This window comes from Lycium barbarum, chromosome 8 (assembly GCF_019175385.1).
Source record: "Lycium barbarum isolate Lr01 chromosome 8, ASM1917538v2, whole genome shotgun sequence".
In the NCBI taxonomy this organism is placed as follows: Eukaryota; Viridiplantae; Streptophyta; class Magnoliopsida; order Solanales; family Solanaceae; genus Lycium; species Lycium barbarum.
Genome location: NC_083344.1, coordinates 7,212,225 through 7,239,048, shown reverse-complemented (window position 1 = coordinate 7,239,048; position 26,824 = coordinate 7,212,225). Strand labels below are relative to the sequence as shown.

The 26,824-nt window shown below is 37.3% G+C and overlaps 2 pseudogenes; both read right to left on the bottom strand.

The window, feature by feature from the left end:
- Window positions 1-2,515: 2,515 nt before the first annotated feature.
- LOC132604979 (xyloglucan endotransglucosylase/hydrolase protein 24-like) lies at window positions 2,516-6,064 on the bottom strand (annotated as a pseudogene).
- A 1,524-nt stretch (window positions 6,065-7,588) lies between these two features.
- LOC132605835 (protein NUCLEOLAR FACTOR 1-like) overlaps window positions 7,589-26,824 on the bottom strand; it is a 30,466-nt pseudogene continuing 11,230 nt past the window's right edge.

Below are 26,824 nucleotides of genomic sequence, written 5' to 3'. Positions count from 1 at the left end.
GGGCACGTAGTTAAGAATTAAGGCAAGCATGATTTTATCCAAGAATTAATTTTAGCCAGCGATAAGTCGATAAAGCGACCGTGCTAGAACCACGGGACTTGGGGAATGCCTAATACCTTCTCCCCGGTCAACAGAATTCCTTACCCGATCTTTTGTTTCGCAGACCTATAAATAGAGTCATTTCCTTTTGATTAGGGATTCAATAAGGTGACTTGGAACATCAAAACTCAATTCCAAGTGGCGACTTTGTAATAAATAGATAATCCCTTTTCAAAACGTCACTTTAATTGGAAAAACCCTTATAATAAATATAAAAGTGAACTATAATATAATATAATTTATTTTTATTTTTTGTGAAAAAGTAGGGGTGTGACAGTTTCGGCCGCGCTTTTCACGCATAACAGAAACCTTGGTTCGTTTCATCACCGGCCCTCGTGAGGTATCGGTGCCCCTGATTATCATGTTGATTATATGCTGGGGTTCTACTGGCTCGGCCCTTTTATGAGTCTCCCTTTCCTTGTAGTGACCTTTGGCTCTTTCACTCAGCAATTCTCGGAGATGGCCATTCTTCAGTAACCGGGCTACCTCCTCTCTTAACTGGCGACAATCTTCAGTTCTGTGTCCATGGGTTCCATGATATTCACACATCATGTTCGGGTCCTGTTGGCCCGGATCCGACCTTAGAGGTCTCGGCCATCTTACATCCAGGACGCGGCCGATACCCGAGACGAGGTCCAAGGTATTGACGTTGAAATTGTACTCTGATATCCTCGGCAAGTCTTTGTTGCCGGCAGAGCTTCTGGCATCGCTCCTGAATGAGAGACCTCGACTGTTCGACGGGCGCTCGACCCGTTTATCACTCCGACCGGAGAAAGGGCTCGGGCCAACCCTGGATTTCTCCGACCTGAAACTTGGTTTCTCCGAATGAGAATATGGCTGACACCTTTCCCTCGATGATCTGGCCTCCAGTTCGTAATTTTTCCTTGGTCTCTCAAAACTTTTGTTCATATTTACTAGCCCCGGGGGAAGCTCGAGTTGATCATCCTCCACCCGAATTTTTGACTCGTATCGGTTATGGACATCTGCCCATGTCACAGCCTCGTATTCCAGCAAGCTTTCCTTTAATTTGAATGAAGCCGTCGAGCTCCGAACATTGAGCCCCTTCGTGAAAGCTTGTGCAGCCCATTCCTCCGGAACCGGAGGGAGCTCCATCCGTTCCCTTTGGAATCGGTTGACAAATTCACGCAGTAACTTATCGTCTCTTTGGGCTATACGGAAAATATCCGCCTTCCGAGCCTGCACTTTTTTGGCTCCGGCGTGTGCTTTTACGAACGCATCGGCCAGCATTTCAAAAGAAGTGATTGAATGCTCGGGCAGATGATCGTACCAAGTCAATGCTCATTTTGATAGAGTTTCTCTGAACTTTTTCAGCAACACGGATTCGATTTCATCTTCTTCCATATCGTTGCCTTTTATAGCGCAGGTGTATGAGGTCACGTGCTCGTGAGGGTCCGTTGTGCCGTTATATTTCTGGATATCTAGCATTTTGAACCTCTTCGGGATCAATTTCGGAGCCGCACTCGGAGGAAAAGGCCTTTGGATGTACCTCTTCGAGTCCGGCCCTTTCAAAATAGGCGGAGCCCGTTTGATCCACCCGAGAGTTATAAGTTTCAACCCTCTTTTCGGTCGAGTCTACTCGCTTTTCCAACGTTTCGAGCATTCTCAGTACCTCGGTGGATGAACCAGCTCTGGACACACTGCTTTCAACCATCCGTGCCTCGTCTCTTCTGGGTTCAGCAACACCCTTCATCTTTTCCGGGGTCGTTTTATCTCTTCTGTTTTGCAACTGGGCTATTGCGATTCCTTGTTCGGCAATCGCAGCTCTCTGTTCCTGCAACATTTCAAAAATTAAACGTAAGTCAATATTATCATTCGGGGTATCCGGTTCTTTCCGGCCCTGTGTCCGGGACAAAGTAATTGAATTGTGAGTATTTAAAGGATCAATGGCCGGCTGGGCGGCATTCTCCTGGTCCACGGTGTTTTGTCGGTTGAGGCCCTCCCTCGAATTAATGGGGTTAGGGTCAGCGGGGTTTGGTAATCCTCATGGACCGCTGTCTTCATTTTCGGCCACGATTTCGAGGTTGTTGACATGACCAGATTGTCCACTGTTAGCCATTTGGTCCGTTTTCACAGAGAACGGATTTTTTCGATTCTGACGGGTAAGAGATGAGTAAGATCAAAGACCACTATTATCCTAGCCCCACAGTGGGCGCCAAACTGTTTACCCCAAATTTGGATAATCAATTAAATTTATGAGTGAGGTATTGGATATGTGGTAAAACTTTAATCTATTCTTTAATTGATAGAAAATGGAATATAATCAACTATGAATAATCTAGATGGTAGTTGATAGTCTGCGCTAAACGTATATGCTCAATGTGTTGAATATTGTTTGATTGCACAAATCTAAAGTCGAACACAATAAATCCGGACCAAAATCTGATATTGAGAGAGAGAGAATTCGTATATATTTTCTATTACAAAATGTTGTAGAGTTCAAGAAGCCAACCCCTCAAAGTTAGATAATGACCCCTATTTATAGTTTTGCCTCATGGGCTTCATACAACATAAGGTCCTAAAGAATAAAGAAAACCCCTAAAAAGGATAAGGTTGGTCGTACGGTTTGACACACGTACGATTGGCAGTACAATGTGGCAGAACGGTATTGACGCGTGGCGATTGTGTAACGGATCACCCAGACCAACGGCTACGATCAAACGGACCAACGGCCACGACCAACTCGGCTATGGAGAAGCTGGACCAAATGATGCCCTTCCTTTGCTTCGGTTCCAGCATTCGTCCGGTTCAGAAAGAAAGTCTGTGCAAGTGCTTGTCCCTTTCTTCCCTCGGTCTCCGGTCTTACCGGTTTAACATATATCCGATTTTTATCGTATACAATCTTAAATATTCAGTTAATATAATTCGCACCTTGCTCCAAAAAGAGTGTGCAATAAAAGTGCTAGTAAACCATAAGCTAGCCATAATTAACTCGTCCCGAGCATTGCTAAAAGTCCCATGCCTTTCTTGATCGGAGCACTCAACCGGTGAATAATTGGATGTCTCATGTTTTTGTGATGCACTAGATACACAATAGCTTTTAGCATCGCGTGTTCTCTCGAACAACTTGTATCCCATTCAATCAACCACATCCATAGTCACCGAGAAGTATATTTTGCTTGCAACACCATACAATCCTCCTTTTACATGTTTCGTTGGCATGCATAAAGTTACATTTTATGTTTCTGGAATTTCAATAATGTTACTAATATCACAACTTTAAAAGAAAAGAAAATTGATTGAGCAACATTGCTCAAAAAATATGTTAATAAGAATTCTGAATTGGAAGCAAGAACTATCTTTTTTTTTTTTTTTTTTGGAAGGCAAGAACCCATTCCTTGAGCTGCAGAAACAGTTTGACCCTTTTGAGAGCAAGACTCTTCCTTGGCCAAACACTTCTCTGTTGAAAATACTAAAATCCACAACTAGTTGTACCATATCGATAAAGAATTAAAATTTAACAAACATGCATATCCATCAAAAATTAATTGAGAATTTAACTATTTCAAGTTTGACGTAAGAATTCTACAATTGTAGATTGTTTCGTAAATTCCAGTCTGATCTCTTAGTGATAATATAACGCTTGAATTGACGAAGAATTTTGTCCAAACTTTCAACAAAAGGGAATTCAATTGCCTTTCCCTTGAAGGTTGTCTAAGAGCATAACAGTTGACTCTTAACAATAGCATTTCATATTTATACTTAATATATTTCTAACAAAATATTATTACACAATCTTTGAGTATGACTGTTATAGAAAGGTAATTCTACAAAGAGTGTACCGCTATAATGAATGGCACTGTTGTTATAGGTAGAATGTTGTTATAGAAAAGTAAAATATAACATGAAAAATTCGCTTCAGAGAAAGTCAGGTCATTATAGTGAAATGTTTTTATAACGAATGACAATTATAGAGAGGTTTGACTGTATGTAATCAAAAGTAATGTTATATTTTGATCTTTCTCTTGGGATATTTGGAAGAGAAAAGTAGTAGTTTATTCTAACCATCAACTGCTCAAGGGAGACTAATAGTGTTTACCACGGTTAAAGTGCTCTAGTTAATACACTAAATCTGGTCCATTAAAATATTAAAAGACACGTGCATCTCTTTGGTATTTTCATCATACTTTCAGTTTTACAGTTCCTTTGATTTTTCATCATTATTGAAACAAGCACCAGACAGGAAACAATTTCACTTACATATTGACATAGAAACAATGGTTTCCACAGTAATGCACTACATATTGACATAGAAACAATGGTTTCAATAATTAACCACAATAAACTTCGGTGCATATATTACTGAACCGCTCACAAACATCATTCCTGCTAAATTCTAAGGGGAAAAAAAACAGAATGTTAACACAGTAACTACTATTTATTCATTTTGCCATTAATTACATAGTAATCGAGGGGAAATACTTGAGGGAAACGTTTCCTATCAGTACAATAGTTGTAAACCATGTACTTCTTTTGCACCCATTTGATCCTTGCTTGGCCAGATTTATCGAGAGCTTGGATAACTGAATCCTTGGATAAATCTGGCCAACCAGGATCAAATGGAATACATACATCACACTTGCATCTCGTGCCCACGAAAAACAGGATATATGCTATCACGAAATTGTTTGACGCACATATTATTAAACATACTTGAGATCTAGAATTAGTTCACGCAATATTAGTGACATTTTCCATTTAACTAAATTCTTATATCTCTTGGGAGAAAAAACAAATAAAAAGTATGCTTACATGATGCTTCGAGGATTCCAAAGAATAGAGTAGGTATGGAAATACTTAGTGGGGTCGAACCAAAGATAAAATTGTTGCTCCTTATCTCCTTGCCTTGTGTGTACACAATTGTGTGAAGAATATAGGGCTCTCAACTTACGTTGCCAAGAAACTCAAAGTCAATCTCGTCATGAGTTGGTCCCACTGAAGATAACTGCATTTTTCATTCACCATTGAGACAGATTATAAATACTGTTTGTATAGTTCTCAAATGTGTAAATTTTATTTTATAATATTTGAAGAATCTATATTCAAATTTATAGTCAAAATTAAGTATTTTGACCCCGGTACTCCAAACTACTTAACATAATTTGGAATATGGGGAGTACAAGGTTCTAATAGTTTAAATTATTGTTGTCATGTCTAAAATTTACACTGTTAGACTTAGTGTTAGTGCATATCACTTAAATTCATATTATAATAAGCTTATATCTATAAACTCCACAGCATTACATTACTTAAGATACAACTAAAGGCTACCATTCACGAAAAGTATGAATTAAGTAGTAACAGGGGCGGCTCAATGGAATTGACGGCCTAAAGCTAAAGCTTAATAAAAGGCCTCAAGTATATTCAATAAAATAACTATCACACGTGCATCTCGTGCACTACACGTGTATCTTGTGCACCGCACGTGCATCCCGGGCACTGCATGTACATCTCGTCTAAGCTAATTAGTAGCATAAAAAACCATGATCCAAAATCGATCGATTAAAGGCTTAGAACTCAAAAGTAGTTGCATCAAAAATATTCTATTGATATAAGTATCAGACCACGAGCTACTATATGTATTTATTAGACATGATTATATTAACTTACATAGTATGTAGTTGCTGTACCTACTGCAGAATTGCCAGGGACAAGATTGATCTTCATTTCAATTTTCCCAAACATGTACTGCCTTTTTGACCAAATTCCAGAGCGTGAATTATTATCAAGAGACAGTGTAAGTAGTTGTCCATTGTCCAATATCTTAACTTGAATTATTATCAAGAGACAGTGTAAGTAGTTGCCCATTGTCCAATATCTTAACTAGGTCATAGCTCCACGTAATATCGAATTCATGGTCGAAACGTCCGGCTAAAGATACGACCACCACCAAAGAACTGATCATAATCAGAAGCAAGAAAGAAATTATAGATGAAGTTTTCATCATGGCGTGTTTGATAGGGTTTTGAAACTTTTAAAGAAGCGAGTGTATTTTGTGTTTGAATGGTTAGAGCCTTACAGGCATTATATATATAGTGTTGGGGTCAACGACAGTGTAGAATAGGAACGTAAGGAGACTGGAAGAGTTTGAAGAGCAGATAGGGAGAATAGGATTACGGAGGTGCCTCTAAAAAAATGTAAAAGAGAATAAAAATAAAAAACTGAAAATTAGGATGCTTTGAAAAAACCTTCCATTGTCGGTAGATATTAGTTAAACTCATGATAGGATACTTTGACGGAGATTTTTAAACGTGATCCTCTGGTCTTATAACTTCACATTATATTACTATAAGTTTAGTTTTCATGGATTAACGAAAATGTGCAAAAGCTCTATTTGTCTCTGCCATTCTATGAGTCTCTTCCTTTTTGCGTATGGCATCGCCACTCCCTTTGGCAGCATCCACTAATTCGAAACTTACTTTGAAAGCCATATTTCGACCCGTTCAGTTGCAATTTTACCATTTAAATGTATGTATGTAAGCATGTAATACATTTAGGACTACTACTTATTTTTACTAGTATGTATGAGCTAATTAATTCAAATTCTAAATAATTTTTTTATGGATAATTAACAACTCTCCACTTACCATTAAAAGTTGGGAAGGGGTGTGTGTGTGGGGTTGGGGGGAGGGGTGGAATAGGCCCTTAACTCATTGTGAATTTGGATTAGAAGAGTCCAGTGGATATTAAGACTGTATGGTTGAACGAACTAAAAGGGATACTTCTTTAGTCAAAAAAATGTAAAGACGGTAATTATTGAAGTGATCAGCTCTTCCTGCATGATGAAGTCATCAATGGTTAAAAAATATACATAAATATAATCACACTACACTAGTTCAAAAAGAAAAGCAGAAAAAAAAAAAAACAATTAAAGGTCATAACCAAGCGGAAATATTAATATTCAGCTCTGGCGTTGCTTTCATGCAGATTGGTAGTGGTTAGGAGATATTAATAACGATGAAGGGGATAATTAATTAATCATTTTATTAAGAGACAGACTGAGACATTAAAGAAAATTGTCCTACATATATTATTGGAAATCCGACTTAACTGCAAACCCTTCCAAATTAATGGAAGATAAGAATCTAATTAACCTGTTTGGACTTTTTGGATGAATTACTATTTGCTCTTCCTCAAGTACTTTACTGTAACTTTATAGTTTTACAACTTGTATTCCATTCTATCAACCACATCCATAGTTACCTAGAAGTATGTTTTGCCTGCAATACGACATAAATAGTAGGTGAACCTCAGTTTCCAGACACGACCTCCTCTTTTTACATGTTTCATTGGCATAAAGTTACATTTTATGTTTCTGGAATTTGAATAATGTCTGCTAATATCACAATTTTAAAAGAAAACAAAATTGATTGAGCAACATTGCTCACAAAAATATGTTAGTTACGATATTGAAAGCAAGAACCATCTATTTTTTTATTTTTATTTTTCTTTCTTTTTTCCCTTGGGTAAGTGAAGGCAAGAAGCCATTCCTTGAGCTGCAGAAACAGTTGCACCCATTTGAGAGGCCAAACACTTCTCCGTTGAAATTTTTTGAGCTTCCTTTTAACAGAAGACAAAAACACCCTTGTCCGACGTGACCATCCTTTTCGAAGCAGTAGTACCAACAATCCTCTCGAGCTGAATTCATCAGAGAGTAGATTATGCGGTAAGAACACTACAAAGGAAATAAAAAACTTGCAAAGAGGAAAAGGTTGAAGAATCGCGAGAGCAAGATATGAACTCATAATTGTAAATGAGGAATTTGAAGCCTTACCCGAAGCTGGTCAAAGCGAGAAAATAGAACAGTGCAAGCAGACCCTTGTAGCATATTTACAACCTGCAGGAGAAATGAAAAGGATAACTTGGTAAGACTTGCGGTCGTGTGAACCACCATATAATCCTAATAGGATAGTGCAGTAGAGATGATCACCTCTGGGTAAAATTCTTTCCGCTCTGGAAGTGAATAAATGATCAAGTTCTGAATGCCACGTATCTAATTCCCAGGACAAGTCGAACACATAAAAAGTTATTATTATTATGCAAACATTAAATAAAGAAGGCTGCTAATATCTTTTAGAGGAATCTAAGGATATATACGACTAATAATCGTGAAAGAAGGCAAGATCAATACCAATATTAACTACCAAATGGCTGTGTAATTGAGAAGAAATTAAGTTGGCAACTACTGGACGATATTGTTACATATGTTACTATGAATATAGGAAAATTAAAAAATAATAACAATGACAAACCAGAAAACCGAGTCTATCATATTCAGCTACCAGATATCAAGAAATTACAATCCTTCACGAGACTATGTTGTAGCTCAATCTTACAAGTTTTTCTATTTCATTCCTTTTTTCGGGATGAGTTGTCTATTCCACTTCATTCTCGAACATGTCAAATATAAAACAAGTAGATTAGTTACCATGAATCTAAGTTAAGAAATGTTCTTAGAATAATCCCGTAGTGCTATTTTGTGAGTGGATATCGCCTTGATCATGCTCCTCTAAGCTCATTCATAGATTTTTTTTTTTTTTTTTTTTGAGAATGGTAACAGATTCATAGAAAACTTTCATGAAACAGATCTATCAGCTGAAAGAAATCACTTCCAATTGGCAAAAAACAAACTAAGGACGAGTATTCTCTATCCCATTTGACAGAGATTTAGAGATTGTTCATGTCAGACTGATGGAGCCAGGAATAACTATTAAGAAAAAATTGTATAAGCTGATTGAAATTCCCAGTTACAGTGCCACGAACTATCTACAAGTTACTCTACAGAATCAGATACACAATATATAGAGACTAAAAGCATTCAACATCATCACATGGCAAATGCCAGAGCATTCTTGTAAGCAGGAAAAAGAGTAGAGAAAGTAAGGCAGCGTGAATAGCACTCAAGAGAGAGAAGAACCTTGTATCGGTGATAGAAGTGAGCTCTTTCAGTGTAAAGCATGAATTTCTTCTTTCCATCGAAAAACCTCCCTCGTGTGCGAGATATATCACTCTGCTCGGTGTACCTAGAAACAAAGGCAAACAACTGAACCTTAAACCAGAACAGCATACTCATTGGATCACAAAATTCGATTTTATATACAGAAATGCAAAGAATTCTGAACACAAGATTGTTACTCACTCTCCTAGTAGACAAAAGGATGCCTCTTGTGACTTCAAAAAGTTCCTTATTCGGATAAACTCAAAGTAAGAACTAATAAATAGCATTATACCACCCTGCAGAACGCAAAAAAAAAAAAAAAAATGAGTTAAGGAAAGACAATCACTCATACAGCTGAATGCTTAGGAAAAATGATTTTTTCCCGAGCTCAGGTGAACATACCTCAATGGAATCCTTTATCTTGGGGAACACCTGGAATAACAGACTTCATCAGAGTAGATTTGACCAGATATCAATAGCAATTGTAAGACCAACTGCTTTGGTGGTGATATTAACTATACGAGATCACTAGATGCTCAAATTCTTTTACATGTACAGAACAAGAACAAATGTAAAATCCCATAACTAATGAGTAAATGAAAATTACTGAAAAAAGAAGACCTGGTATGTCTTTACATCGAATAAAATAGCACAAATGCAGGTCATAAATAGCTCAGGAAACAATAAAAGAAACGGGAGACAACAAGATTGAATTGGACAAGATCTTAGTCTAGATGCACCACCAGATGAAATTTAAACAAAGATTAGGGGCAGTGCCTTAAACAATATCTTAATATAGACAAGAAAAATGATTAGAGTATAAGATTGCAAAATAATCATTCATGCAGATACATGCCCATCTGGGAGGAAGAGAATCAAGTTGCTATCGACTTATCTCTAGCTTCATCACCAAAAAGGAAAACGAGTTGCATTTATGATATAAAATAATGTGATAAAATACAAGATCTAAGAAAATTAGAGCCTAAAGGTTAAACCATTTGGCAGCTCTATAACAGCAGAAATAATGGAGGGTTAGACTGGATCAGGCAGTGGGAAACTGTGCCCAAGTTAACTTGGAAAAATGTGATCATACAATTTAGGTGCTATTTGATTTGGATTTTATAGAGGTTATTTCTTATTATTCAGATTACTGATTATCCGATTAGATCGACATACTCACTTCCTTTGGAGTATTTTTACCTGCACTTCCATTTTTTTCCCTTTTATTTTTTGGTGGGGTGGGGGTTTACAACAACCAAGCAATGAGTTTGGTTAAGGAAAGACTTTGATAAAACAATTGATTAAAGAAGGTGAAGAAAACAAGCAGGAATTATGACCCTGAAGCCTAATAATGAGGGTATCATTTTTAACAATTTTTATTTTATTTTTTGCCACTGTAGAGGTGATATCATTTTTTAACATTTTTATTGTCTGGGAAATAGATTCCTTCCTGTTAAAGGTGAAGGAGCAGCAAGTTCTTTGTCTGAGCTTCTGGAAAGATATCACAACAATCAGGGGCGGATTTACGTTGAGTGAAAGGATGTGACGTGACACCGCTTCCTTGGAAAATTTTATTACAAGTATATATACATACACACACTCTTAAATAAGAAAATGAATATACAGAATAAAAATAACCCAATTTTTCAATAAGGGTTTAGTTGGTAATTTTAAGCTAAAAGAAATTTAAAAGAAAAGAAATTCGTAATTAGAATTAAAGAGAAAATTGAAAAAGTAGCAATTTAGTGGGCCAAGCCCAAAAAGGAAAAGGAAAAGGAAAAAAGAAAAAAAAGGGGTTTTAAAATTCTGATGGCTTAGCCATCAGACGTGAATCACTAAATTTTTGAAAGAAAAAAAAGGGAAAACGTGCCAACAGAAGGAGAAAAAAAAAAATCAGTGGGACAAAGGAAAAGAAAGGGAGAAAAAGAAAGGAAAAGAGAGAATAAAAACAAGAACTTTCATCCCAAATCATCAAGGTAATGACTCTAATCTTTTATTTAAGTTTATTACATAATTATGGGTGAATCTTTAGGTGAAAACATGGGGATATTTTGACGAATTGAGAAAGTTTAGCTCTAGGGTTCTTCAACCAAAATTATTGATTTGAAAGAGCAAATAGCGTCGGATTTTAGACTTCTATATATCGTTGGAATCCCCTCGTTAAGGCCTTTCCGAAAACATAAGTCATGTCGGGTTTTGAACACATTGACCAGAGGGCGTTTTCGTCCTTTAAAATTTGACTTTAACCGTTTAAGCCTCTAAAAATATAGAAGTGGTTTACCCTAAGGGTTTTGACCATTCTAAATCCGTTTTTGTGTAGTTTGAGGCAATCCGGAGATTTGAGAACGCAGTTTTGATTTATTGGGAAGTGTGTTTGAATTGTGAATTGAGGTAAGTGAGACTTTAAGCTTTGGGTACTTGCTTTTCAAAACCCGTTTTAAAAATATGTTTTGTCTGCCTGGTCCATGTGTTGGGGCGAGCGTGTGCTTGGCAGAATCGGTGGTCCTTAAGGCCAACCGCATATACTTTATTTTCAAATAATCCAAAACTCTCTTTATGAATTATTTTGTGATGTGATATAGCTGTGAGCCATGATATTGGGGCATTGTGTATGTGTCACGCCCCGAACCATGGCCTGGACGTAACACGGCACTCGGTGCCTGACTACATGTGACCGAGCGAACCACATGACTTGCTGAATCATCATGATGCATAACATAAGCGGAATATAACGTGAATGCATGATGAGCCTTTATAAAACATAATAAGTCATAATACTTAATAAAGTACTTGTTTAAACATGAGTGAGCCAAAATGGCTATGCGACTTCGATTATCTGACATGACATAACTGTCTGTTCTAGTCTATGAAACCTCTATCATGAGTCTGACTGAAAAACATACTTACTGGGACAAGGCCCCTAGCATACCTTTAGATGCATAACTAATCATAAGATAAAAGTTGACTAAACCCCGAATGAGATGGGGCTCACAAATAAGCTGATACGAATGCTGTCCTACTGAGCAGATGTGTCGTCCTGTATATCAGTACCTGCATCGTGAAATGCAGGCCCCCGGGCAATAAAAAGGGGACGTCAGCACATTGAATGTACTGGTATGTAAAGCAACCGGAAGAAACAACATGGAACATGGAATAACATAGTAAGAACTGAAACTGAAAACTTGGACATGAACATAAGCATGAGCATGAGTACAAAATCATGAAATTTAAAACTGAAACTGAGTACTGGAAGCATGAGATAGTCTGTAGTAATCTGTAATAATCTGTAATAATCTGTAATACCGACATAAACCACCACGGGGAGGAGCGTGGAGTCTGATCTCTGCCCGATCAGCTAAGCCATCTCGTACCTTGCCGGGGCACGAGACATGAACATAACATGAATGGATCCAAATCCCTCAATGGGGAACATATAAAGGAATCGTCCTACTGGGCGGAGCGATTCTTATCCTACGTTGGCATACGTAGTTTCAGGCTATCTGAGCCTTCTCGGTATTATTACAACTCCCGAACATGAAAATAATATAGTTGGCTAAGAAGCCCATGACTTTCGTGAATTAACTTGTACTTGTCTTGAAATCATGATTTCACGAAAGGACTTGTAAACATATTTTCATGAAATAACTTGTAAACTTGATCATGAGAAATACCATAATGCATAATCATACGTTTGTAGCTGACTTGAAAACATGCTTGTAATTTGTAAAATAACATTTTACAATTTCATATAAACATCATGAGAACACATGAGGAAGAATTCATGATTCATGGATTAAGCTAGGATTCCTAATGTCCGAAATGGAGGTTTAGGAACACAATAACGAACATATATACGGAATTCATGTACATACATACATACATAATTACGGGCTACCAATACATTGGGTTTAATGCCCTAGGAGTTGAACTTCATAGAATTTACTAAACGGATCATGGGGAAGAACCTAGAAGTTCCCACATGTGGATGGAAGTTCTACATACCTTAACCTTCCGCTTTTGGGCGTATCACAATGTCCTTCACCCCCTTCAACTTCAATCTATAGCATACAAGTCATAGTGATTCTATATTAGCAACAATATCCATGTTTTGTTCATCTAAGCATTTTATCAAACACTTAGTGGGCATGAAGCTCTATAACCCCCATTAATGGTGTTTTCTTCACCAAATCCCCATTCTTTTACTTCTAACAATTTCTACAGTCTCAATTAGATGCAATTAACATCATTCTTCATAATCCATATGAATACAACAATCCCAAGTCATCAATCCAACAATTCTAACATAGTTCATATAATCATCTTCAACAAACCCAATTATTATACTCCCAAGAATTCATCAATTCATAACTATAAATGATTGGGGAGTAGAAATATTACCTTTTGGGTAGTCACCACGAAATCAACACCCCCAAGTCCGATCTTGGGCTTAAAATGACGACAACGACTTGTACTACACTTTTTCCTTCACGAGCTTTGTGATTCGGGGCCTTAAACTTGGTTGATTTTCTACTTTCTCTCTCTAATTTCCCTTCTCTCTCACTTCCTCTCTCTAAAATCTGAGTTTTGGAGGAAAAATGGGCTGTTAGGGTAATATTTTCTTTATATACCAAGGGGAAAATGGGTTGACCCAATTTGAAAACGGGTTGGGACCTTGCTGTCTTAAAACATCCATATCTCCTTATCCCGACGTCTCCTGTGAACCCACAACCTATGGTTGGAAAGGTTTTTCAATTATCTACAACTTTCGTTCTTTGAGTTTTCCCAAATTCCCAAGTTATGATAGGGTTATGGCCTCCCGAAGTCAGGTGACCCGAAACGTATATACGGACCAAGATACGGTTACTGTTACGGTCCCGTAACACGAGATACGGACCGTAACTTCGTACCGTATCTTGGTGAAAATTTCCAGTGAGTTTCTGGAAATTTTCGGGACGTTACGGTCCACTGTTACGGACCGTAACACGAAATACGGCCCGTAACGTCGCCGTTACGCTGGCAGAATTTCCAGCGAACAGGCTTCAGTAAAATGGGCATAACTCTTTGCACAGATGTCCGTTTGACCCCCGTAAGATACCGTTGGAAAGCTATTTCAAAGGGATACAAATTTCATCAAGGAAGTTTTCTCAAATTCCCAATGTATTTTCATGAAATTTGATTGGAAGTCAGACGTATCAAAAACTTAGCCGATTCTATAGGATTTCAAGTGCCTTACTATTAGCCATATTGAGACGATCATATCTCCTTGCTCCGATCTCTGATTGGCTTGATCCTTATATCGTTAGAAAGGTATTTCTACATACTACAACTTCATTGATAGTACCTTCCAAAATTCCAAACCGATCAAGGAGTTATCGCTGCCCGAAATAGGCCTATCAACCATTTTCGCAAAACGTTCAAACCTTCCATGTTTCCACTAGAACTCTAATGATATGAGCTTAAACTCAGTCCTAAAATGCGGGGTGTTACAATATCTCCCCCTTAGCATTGTGTATGCTTCCCTTAGCATTGTGTATGCTTTTTTATTATATTGGGGCATTGTGTATGCTTCCCTTAGCATTGTGTATGCTTCTTGATGATATTGGGGCATTGTGTATGCTTCCCTTAGCATTGTGTATGCTTCCTGACATATTTGGCACATTGTGTATGTTGCTGTGGATTCATAGTGTTGACTAATTCTTTAACTGCCACTTATGACGGTTCGTAGTGTAAATTGTGTTGACATATATAATATATTTGATAAACAGTGATTTGGACCTTGGTTGCTATTATATAATGATATATTCACGTGCATAATATTTTTGTGCTTGTTGTGTGTTTGTATTTTCTAACACTTGTTCCGGGGGTAGTTGAAGTGGCGGGTCGAGGATCTTACTGGGTTATATTTATGTATAACTCACTCTTTACTTGCATGTCCATGCAGATACTATCGTTGAAAACGAGGCTGGTAATTGAAGACTTCGTGAGTGGATACTGTTGCTGAGGTGAGCCACCGCATTGTTCGTGGAGGCAGCCATTTCAGCTTTATCTAGTTTATTTCTAGTTATTTCTTTTATTTTGGGTTTACATGCCCGACACTCAAACTCATGTAACTCTGTTAGATGCTCCATGGTCTTAACGTGAGATGTGGGCTAGAGATTCTTTTTATCTTAGCGTTGGTTGGTTTTCATAAATCGATTATGGATTTGGTTGGCAACTATTTCGCATTTTTATCGTTAATAACGTTGTTCGACCTGCACTTATTTTCTTTTAGTGCTTTTGTAAATGATTAAAAGTATGATATATGGTTCGCCTGACGGGTGCCAATCACGTCTAGCAGGTATTTTAGGACGTGACAAAATGACAGCTATACAGCAAGCCCCAAATAGCGTAATGGTCAGGCGCCTCATTTTCTGAGTTGTGGGATCTAACTGTTAATGTCTTCTAACTGAAAAACAATTATCTCATACCTTTTTTTTTTTTTTTGATAAGGAACAATTATCTCATATATATGGGAAAAAAATCAGCAAACATAAAATGCTATTTTTTAAGTACTCATCATCCCCTGTAAAATTGCAATTTCTGCACATTATTTTTGTTCCTTTATAATGTGATATTTTTACAACTTGTTAACCTTTTCAGTTGTGACACCGCTTATGAAAAATTCTGCGTATGCCACTGACCACAACTATTTAAGCCAGTCATCCTGAAGATAAATGATCAATTGTGCAGAAGAATAACAAACCTTTTTTGTGAAATAATCAAACCGAGCATCATCAGCATCTTCTGCAGTCTTTACATCAAATCGCTCATAAATCTGCAAGTTCGAGAAATAGCAAAAAAACATAAGAGGAGAAGGGAATCTATAGTACTTCCACAAGTACATGATGAATCAAATACATGTAAGCAGTTACCAAACAAAACAGAAGCCAGACAAAATTCAAACTTAAAAATGCATGAAGCATACAAATAGTGATGTAGATCTTGTGCTTAAACAACTTTACCGCAAACTGTTAAGCCATAATTAGATAAGCAAAAATATTACCTCCCTAACTTTTCTAGCTTTTCGATTAGGTGGTCACGCAATTTTTACATTTTAAAAGAGCCAACTTATGGTAAGCCATTTCGATACTCGTAAGTTTGTGTCAAACGTCACGTGTGAAATAACTGGCAACACGACGACAGGTGTTGCACGATATAAATGTCCCACATGAATTGCATTAGGTCTTCCAAATGGATTTACTTTGATCAGTCTCAAAATCAGGAAGGAGTTGAAACATCGTCTTCATATTTGTTGCTTTTATCAGGCTTGAGTTAGACATGTAGAGAAGGATCTTATGACATCGGTGAGTGGTGACTGCCTGTTTACCTAGTATCAGGTATTAGGAGGACTAATTGGTTTTGAATGAAAGAGAGGTTCTATGGAGATGCTTAAAGGCTAAAGGTGTACCTATGATATACATTAGAGCGATAAAAGACATGTATGATGGAGCCAAGACCAGGGTAAGGACAGTAGGAGGAGTCTCAGAGCACTTCCCTATTCTGATGGGGTTACATCAGAGATCAGCTCTTAGCCCGTTTTTATTTGCCTTGGTGATGGATGGATTGACGCGACAAATACAAGGTGAGGTGCCTTGGTGTATGTTGTTCGCGGATCACATAGTCTTGATTGACGAGACTCGCAACGGAGTTAACACTAAGTTGGAGGGTTGGAGACAGACGTTAGAGTCTAAAGGATTTAAGTTGAGTAGGACCAAGACAGAGTACTTGGAGTGCAGGTTCAGTGGCGTACCACATGAGGCTGACGAGGAAGTGAGGCTTAATACCCAAGCCATCCAAAAGAAAGGAAGTTTCACGTATCTTGGGTCTATTTTACAAGGAGATGGGGATATCGACAATGATGTTGCACATCGTATTGGTGCAGGGCGGATGAAATAGAGGCTCGCTTCTGGAGTGCTGTGTGACAATAAAGTGCCATCAAAACTTAAAGGCAAGTTCTACAAAGTGGTGGTTAGACCGACTTTATTGTACGGGGCGGATTTTTGGTCAATCAAGAACTCTCACGTTCAGAAGATGAAAGTCGCGGAAATGCGAATGCTACAGTGGATGTGTGGGCACACTAGGAGGGATAGGATTAGGAATGAAGATATCCGGGATAAAGTAGGAGTGGCATCGGTGGAGGACAAGATGCGGGAAGCGAGGCTGAGATGGTTTGGGCATGTGAAGAGGAGAGACGCAGATGCCCCAGTGCAGAGGTGTGAGAGGTTGGCTATGGACTGTTTCAAGAGAGGTAGAGGTAGGCCAAAGAAGTATTGGGGAGAGGTTATTAGATAGGACATGCCGCAGTTTTAGCTTACCGAGGACATGATCTTAGATAAGAGGTTGTGGAGGACCCAGATTAGGATAGAAGGCTAAGAGGTAATCTCGCTTTTTCTCTCGTCCTAGTAGTTGTAGTTTTGCTCATTCGTGTATTGTCATTTGATCTCTGCTTATATTTGTTGGGCCTTGCACTTCGATCATCTTATTTATCTATGGTAGCTACTGCTCCTTTCTTTCCAAACTGTTGTATCATGACTTTCTCGCTTTAATCCTTGTTTTCATATTGTTTTGATATGCTTGTCCCTATCTGACCTTTTGTCTTGTTCTCTCTTGAGCTGAGGGTCTTTTGGAAACAGCCTCCCTACCTTTCAAGGTGGGGGTAAGGTCTGCGTACACTCTACCCCCACCAGACCCCACATTGTGGGATTCTACTGGGTATGTTGTTGTTGTTATTATTGTTGTTGGTTTTGAATGAAAGCAAGTGTCATGGGGAACACAGTTTGAACATGCTATTGGAGTAGGCACAGACTCTAGGTTCACTTCTCACCACCATTCATTTTCAAATAGTATGTCCACGTGTTTGGCCAAGAAAAACAATTAGACTGGAAGGAAGAGGTAGTGTTTAATACATAAAATAAACATAAGTACCTTATCCCTATTAAACTAAATTTTAGATGAGGTGGTCATAATATCAACAAAATCAAAAAATGACATAACTACAGACCCAAAACTCGATGTATTCCTTGTGATAAACTCAAATTTTTACAGTGGACATTTGTCGGTTCATGCTAAATTATTAAATATAACTATAAGATCATTATTTTGTTACTCACCTGCCGTATTTGAAGTACTACCTTTGGTAAAACACCTTTATACTCGCTTGCCAATTTGACCTGAAAATACAGCACTTAAATAAGCAACATCGCTCTTTTCTAAGCATTCTCAGATTTTAAACATGCTGAAATTTCATATTTAATGTATTAAGACAGCACAGAGGATATTTCTAGCAACTTTTTCTTATTTTATGCTGAATTTTCGAAGAACAAGAGACTGGGAATTTCAAGGTAATGTATTCAACCCTTCAAAACTCAAATAAAGTAAGAACGACATATTAAACTCACATTAAACTGTTCATCTCCCACTAATTAAAAAATGTTGTATAATGGAAATTTCTTCATCATTTTGCATAAGTTAAGGCACATATATCGTCTTCATAGAACAATGTTAGTGTAATGAGGAATAAAAAATCAAGAGGATGTTTCAATCACATAGATAAAGGAAAAAACTAACTAAAAATACAGCTTCAAAGTGCCCCCAGGGTTTTCGTCTAGTGATAAGAGCGCAGTGAGTCATGTGTGGTTAACACACTTCACCGGTTTGGAGCCTGCTACAGACAAGCCCGGTATTTAAGGGTAAAGAGTAGAGGGTTAGGTTCATTATCCATTGAGTTTTGAACTGTGAATCACTGGTCCTCGAGGATTTCTCGATTATCAAATATTACAGCTTTCAAAGTATAGCTGCAAATCACCAGTTAATGGGTGATTGATTAGTCCAGCCACTTCACATTAACATGATATGACAACTTGACAAGAAGGCTACCAACGTCGTAACATTTTGGGTCTGCAAATTAATTCTATCAGACTGGTCCAGTAATTTGCTTTAACTAGTGGACCTATAATTTGGACCCTTTTTTCTTTTGTACATCAAAGTTAATTTGTGCCCTTCTGAAAAGCATATACCTCTCTTCTGCGCTAGATGCTCAAACTATGCCCAAAATACTTATTCCCCCCAGCCACCAACTTATGATACACCAAACACAAGGAGGTAATAACCGAGGAAAAGGGGATAACTAAGAACTGTCAAAAAGTAACAACATAACACTCTAAACCAGGAACAGAGCTCCAGATAGAAACACAACATAATCATGTCAAGGGTTATTACTATCCGAAAGATTCCAATCATTGACACCAGAGAGAAGAGAGCAAAATGGACAGACCTTTCCTTTGTGGTTGAGGCAATGATGGTTGAATAACCCATTGATGTCTGCATATGACAGAAAAATACTTTAGCTCTTAGGCCCTAATTATAAAGACAATTATCAAGAATGACACCAGAATTTAAAAATTATAGCATTAGCATCTATCTTTACAGCCTGCACACCACACAAAAGTCACGAACTTACCTGGATTTATGTGAGAAGATAATATTATTGATTGCCGGTAGAATGGCGCTTGACCGTCTAAATACCTACAAGCGACATTCATAAAACCAAATTATTAGCAAGACACATCACTCATTTCAAGGGAGTGCAACATGTTCTCCATATTTATCCAATATTCGTATGGTGGCGCAATGTTTTACGTGAACCCAGATTCAGAACTCACAGATCAAGCCACCTTTTTTAGCAACAAGGCAAACAGAAGAGCAGCGTATGAGCATACCATTGCCTAATGCGCATAATATATGTTCCATGCTGCTCGGAAGATATCCGATTTAATTGTTCAACAATTGTATTCACGTGTGACCAATTTTGCGAACAAAAAATATGAACAAAAGATAGTAAAGAGTAGACATGCATTAAATCAATCCTAGGGGTAAGGATGAACTTTCAACGTACCTGCATCAATATGACATCTGCGTTGTCAATAATTAGAACCTGCTCATATGGTAATTATATCGTTAGTTGATAAAGGTAATGAGCATTGCTAAAATAGATAAAAGCACAAACCACAACCTTCCAAACTAATATAACTTTTCCAACAAAGATTACCTCTATAGAAGAAAGATAATCGACATTTTTATCCTTGTATAATTCTGCCTCCCTGATTTTCTGAAGGAATAAAATCAATAAAAAGTTAGTAACAGCTTAACTTAAAAACGGCTTTCATACTTCACATTAGAGCTGCATAGCGTTAGAATTAAGAGAATAAGCTTTGAGCAAATCTGTTGATATATTGAAACAGGGTATAGAAGTTAAAAGAACAGAGTTCTGAGATTATAGAAGGCTGCATGATGTTTACTTGGCCCGTATAGCATGTTACAGATTACGTCCCCCTCCCCAAAAAAATCAGTCAAGAGGTGACGATTTACAAGTTCCCTTTATTACTTAAACTTATGGCTTTGAATTTTAGAAAAATTCCTTTCATTTCTGTATTCTGGAAAAATATCCTGTAAACATAAGAGAGAATCAAGGATTTAATGAATGATCTAAACACCATAAAATGAAAAAGAGCAATGAGGATCAAGCAAGTGCATTTATTAGGAAACTTACAGTGATTAGGCCAAGAGGGGAAGCAACAATCATGTCTGACGAGTAGAAGTCACCATACAATTTTATGCTCCTCCTAAAATAACGACATGCATAAGATTTTCCTTTTGAAAAAGATGACGATAAAGATACTTTATATAAATTTCTCCATAATATTGATATTATACAGTGGAGTTGCTCATATCTATATACAAAATTGATTAACTTATAAGTGCTGCTCGCATATTCTACCCTACTCTGTAAGAACAGAATTAGTGTCTTGATTATTCCATCTTCATGTATTTCATATATTCCATGTTGAACTATGTGCAACATCAATGAATTGGTAGTCAAAGCTTACTTAGACTAAAACCAAGTAAAAGCATCATTAGTCAAAGTGGAAGCATACAACCACAAGATGGCCCATGAACATACATGAAACTTTTGAAAATTGTGGGTTTCATTTAATCACTTTGTCGTTCTTTTTTATAAATTTTAATTTTATTTAGCAAGATGTGTATCAAGGCCTACTATGACATGCAGCATACAACGTCCTAAACTAAACAAACCAGGAGGATATGAATGCAAGATGACATAGAACGATTTAACTTTTCTCATAGGAACATGCTTACATAATAAATAGGTACTTCACCAAGTTGTTTATGACTGAATAATGCGCAAATTATGTGTCCTTTGAATAATGCTTACCAGCAGTATATAAAGCATCTAAGTTGAAAAGTACTCGGATAAAGAAATGCAGCTTTCATGGTGTAGTAATGTTTTAGTAATTTCACTAGAGTTGAGAAATATACCTAGTGAACTTAATTCCAATCATGAAATGATCATTGTTATTTCCCCCAAATAATGCTTGAAAATCAGATGGTTTTGAGGTCCTTTTTAGTTCAGGAATTTCTGTAGCATCTTCATTCTCCTTGTCTTCACTTACTCCAGCTCCAAATTCTCTATAGAAACGTTCATGCTCCTCTACATTAGACTGAAGGAATCAACACTACATTAATTTATTTATTTTTTTGATCAGGTAAAAAAGATTGTAATTAAAACACTACATTAATAAAGTATGAAAAAGGTATATCTTCATCTAAAACAGGCCTATATGAGGCCAAAATTAGCAGTATGATTTTTGGTTAAGTGGTGCCTAACTGAATAATGTTTTTTTAATCATAGTTACGGGCTCCACTTTAAGATCTCTCTCTAGGTCTAACTATTTCACATATAACAAGGCCAAAACATTTTTCTGCGAATCTAAACATTCACCGCAAGTCCTAAAATGAAGGCGCAGTGGGTCATTATACATTCTAGTCTTCTAACTGTAGCTACATTTTGCAAATCAAACATGTAATTCCTTTTACTGCAAATTCCTCACTACCAGCTTCATCGCATAAAAATATAAAATTATACCGTTACTGATTAAGAAAATACCTACTCACTAGCATATCACTGCTAATTTGATTAAGAAAATTTTGCATTTAGTGCAAAACTAAAATAGCATACTTGATATATGTTACTCCCTCCGTTGCATAATAAGTGGTGTTCTTAGCTTATGCAAACCTCTTAAGAAATTGCTAACTCCTAGAAAAATATGAGTGTTTTTACTAGCATACCCTTAATTAGTGCCCAGAGAAAGAAAAAGAAAAACTACTTAATGATTCTTGATTATAAATAAGGGTAAGTTTGGAAGAACAAGATCAATTTCTTCTTGAAATCCAAAACACCACTTATTTTGAAACAAAATGAAAAGCCTAAGACACCACTTATTATGGAACGGAGGGAGTATCTTACAGCGGTATGGTGTCTGTGGATATTGGCAAGGTGCTTGGTCTCCATCACTAGTCTATATCTTACTACTAGGAAAGGTTTTGTGCACTTAGCAGCAACTAACTACAATTTCTACGTTAAGCAGCAACAGCATGAGTAACAATACTCTTGCTCAGTTCCAACACGGTTAAATAGCATCTCATGGAACCTGCTGCTGAAATCTTGGGAAGGCAATGTTGAGTTTATTTTGCATAAGAATTCAGAAAATGCAAAAGCTCATGTACCTTGTATTTCGGAGGTGTCAAATCAATCAGCCGCTTGACTACCCGAAATGCAACACTTGCTAGAGGGAGAAGGATCAAAACCTGAACCAATCACAAGAAAATGACCAATACTATTACAACTTAACTAACCACAAGAAAGTGATCAACGCTATAAGTGTCCACAGTGCTCCGTAAATGATGAGGGTACAAAAGCGGATGCCGAGAGATGCAAGATCATTGTACAAAAATTGATATAGTTCAAACAACGGATGTAACCACAAAAGTACGATCAAGTAAATTAAGCCTTATATATATATATATATATATATATGAAAATTGATCATGCTCATATTAAAATCCAGAATATAAAACCGTGAGTGGACCTCAAAAGCGCTATTAATTCCTAAACTCAGGTGATACTCAACTGTACTTTTGCTATGTCTAAAGACAGTTGAGCAGGTCGTTAATGTCAGGGGGACAGAGAATAAAGAACATCTTATGATAGAATGACTAGGTAGTGGGATTCGGAACCTCTAAAGGGAAAGAAGCTTATCCATAGGATCTGATCCACTGGCATAATCAGGAATTTTCAAAGATATATTAATATCCCTAGCTGAAATACAAGTAAAATATAAAAGCATAAAATGAACAATGATCATTGAATAAGTAGAAGAGCATATCAACAAGAGAGGTTGCTGTACTGGCAAGAGCACTACACTTCAAACCAAGATGTTGGAAGTTCGAGTCACTGAGAGAAGAAGTGGAAGAACAACCATTGGTCCTTCGTGAGAGCTTGGGAGGTGGGATTTACCAAATCACGAAAAAGAATGTGGAAGGTCATATCACATGTATCTACACATTAACCGGACCAATCAGTCCTAGAGGAAAAAGAAATTGTCCAGCTGAAAAAAGAATTTGCTAGGCTAATGGCTATACGGTATTTCTAATTCTTTGGAGCTGGGAAATGTTGTGGTTTAACTTCTTAAAGGCTAACCAAACTATCAGGAGTGATGCACATAAAATGTGGGTCAGGCGTGGCATATGTTGAAGTGTCTCTTTCAAAGACTAAGAGCAGGATTGGATGGTTATAGTTGCACTTCAAGTAGTCTCCTCCTGAGTTGCAGACTCTTCACTTTCGATGTCGGACCCGTGTCGGATTCTCCAACAATACACTACTTTTGGGGAATCCAACACGAACCCATTGACATTTTTGAAAAGTCCGAACAACATGGGTCTCCTCTGCAATAATCCAACTCCACCGTAACTTTTAAGAGTAGAACTTCGTAGACAATACAAAAGATAATGCTAGCAAAGTGCAGGTACCAAGTATAGGACAGGATTTTCTTTTTTTAATGAAATCACACAATTCCCAGTACCATATACAAATCTTATTTTAAGAACAACCTCAATTTCACACATCAAAGCCCTGATTATCTATAAATTTGAAAACAAGACAAGGATGCACCTTCAACAAAACATACCAAGCTTGATATCCAGCATTGATGTTGGGAAATATGTGGTGCGAGTGCGTCAAGGCTTTTGCTAATTTCTAGTGTATTTTGAAGAATCAACACAAAAGTACTCACATCCTTATTACACCCGATCGATGGGTACGTCAAGGCAAATGAAAATCCGTCTATTTCGCACAAATTTGTTTTCAGAAGAATAAGAATGAAAATAGGTAAATACCTTAGGGCGAGTAAACCCACGGTCAAGAAAGGATTCATTATTAAGGACATTTGCTTTCACATTCTCCTGAAGCTTAGCTAGTTTTGCCTCGTTCTTCTTTACAAGATCCCTGGTTCTGAAAATATGATTGAGCTGCATAACATGATTCCCTTAAATAACCAAGACATGTTTGAAATTTTGGATATGAACCACATCACTCAAACTTGAACTAGTAAATTATGGTGAAAAGAAGTAGATGCTCTTACAGAATGCATAATATAAGCATCCATGGTACTTGAATCTTCTTCTTGACCTTTGAGATAGAAGGGTTTCTTGTTGTGGTGCAGAATATCCCGGTAGCTGTTGCCTACAAGAATAAAGAAAGTAATAGCAATTACGACACTAAAAAAATAGCAGAACAGAAAATAGAGTAATACATGGACAGCAAGATAAATCCATCAGGTTAACCTTAATAAGTATAATATCCGATTCACCTTTATTACTCCTTCCGTTGAAGAAATACTACATCCTATCTCATTCTTGTTTCCCTCCCTCAAAAATCGCCAAAACCAAATTCCCATAATCTAGATAATTTTGATGAATTACAAATCCTAATGTAAGCATGTGATACTGCAAGTAAGATCGTAACTTCTTGTAATTTTTTTACTGCTTCAGGTTTTATGAAATTTAAGCCCGAGGGAATGAACCAATCACCAAACCCTACATAATGCAACAATTGAAAGTTCTGAGGGCAACAACAGTTTAGTGTCACTGATGCATACATAAGGTGCAAATCATTAGAGATGGTTTCACTTATTGGTTAAGTTGGAAATATCACATCAGAATTAAAGCTGAATACGTTGTGAAGCATGTTTACTTTTTAGAGAAGAGTCAGCTTTAGTCTAGTGAAATTTTTTGCAGCATTATGAGTGGATGTTCACCGATCAAGAATAACAGCACCACAAGTGAATGCTGATGTTTAAATAGACCATGTGGCAGCTCAATCAGAGATTTTGTAGCCTTCTTATTCAGGGGGATTTTTTTTTTCTGGTTTGGTTGTGTGTGTGGGGGGGGGGGGGGGGGGGGGGTTGTGTGAGTTATAGTGTTGAACCCAGCTTAGGTCCGATTGTATTTTCACCACAAAACGACATATTAGCTGATACTGCAGCCTAAAAGATCTCTCTACCATTGATAATATCTTTTTTGCTCCGAATTTTCCACAAGATTAACTCAAACTAATTTTTCTACTTCGACTCTCCAAATCACACCTAGTAGTAAACACTGCTTCAGACAAGAATAAATAATGCTAGAAGTAAAACCACAACTATCAATGAGGAACCACATGGAACATGAGGAAATAAGTGACACGAAAACTTTGATTGATAAACTGAAAGAACATCCGGTTCTGGAGTCACATTAATGATCTACTCTAAAGGTTGCTAACTGTGACTGATATATCTTCCAAACGTCGCAAATTAACAAAGAAACAGACACATAGTTCTGTCCACCAATCATCAGACCACAGGCAATAATCACTTGATAAGTAAAACATCAGTAAATGACCAAAACCAACTTGATGGCCTTTACTTACAGACGGAGAAAAATAATCTCTGCTTTGATGAATCAAAATCTGCGCCTCCAGACTTCTCATAGATACCTAACCAGTGCTTGTGTAGTGTTGGCTTCAAGCCATGAAACAAGAAGCTGTCTGGCTCCTGCAAAGTAGCAATGAAACTTCTTGTATGAGAAGATTGTTGTGGAAAAGCAATACATAAAATTGAAGTAAGTAAATCTATCGATAGCAAAGAGCAGTCCAGTTTGGTATTGCAAGGTTTTCCTCTATTCAGCAATTAAAGCTAAAGGCATTCCCTCGAGAACCTTAATACAGTCACCAAGGGAATTCGACCTAAACTTATTCATCAAGCAACAAAAACATGGTACACATGTAACTCAATACAAATATAGGGAGCAACATTTTAGAAAATAGAGTTCTTGGGTCGGTATCTTTAACAGACTTAAAGCTTTTTATCCCCAAAAGAAAGACACGCACGCGCGCGCATGCACGAGTTTAGACTAATGGATATTTTTTTTTAATGACATGTGAACCCGCAGCCGCTACCCTTTGGGTGCTAAGTTGCTCGGACTCTCCAAAAATGTTGCATCACCCGTGTCGGATCCTCCAAAAATGTACTACTTTTGGAGGATCCGACACACACCCGTCCATATTTTTGAAGAGTCCGAGTAACATAGTTTGGGTGCGCACAAGGTAAATCCAGCTCCTGTGCAATAGCTCGCAAACAGACTAATGGATATTAAAAAAGGAGAAATTCCAAAAAGAACTGCAGAGTAACCAGACAACTGCAATAAGTAACACTGCACCTGTAATTTTGAAGTTTGAAAACAAAAATAATTGGAATTAACAAGTATCTAACAGAAAGCCAAATGCAAGATGAATCAGAAAAGCCAAATGCAAGATAACAACAACAACCCAGTGAAATC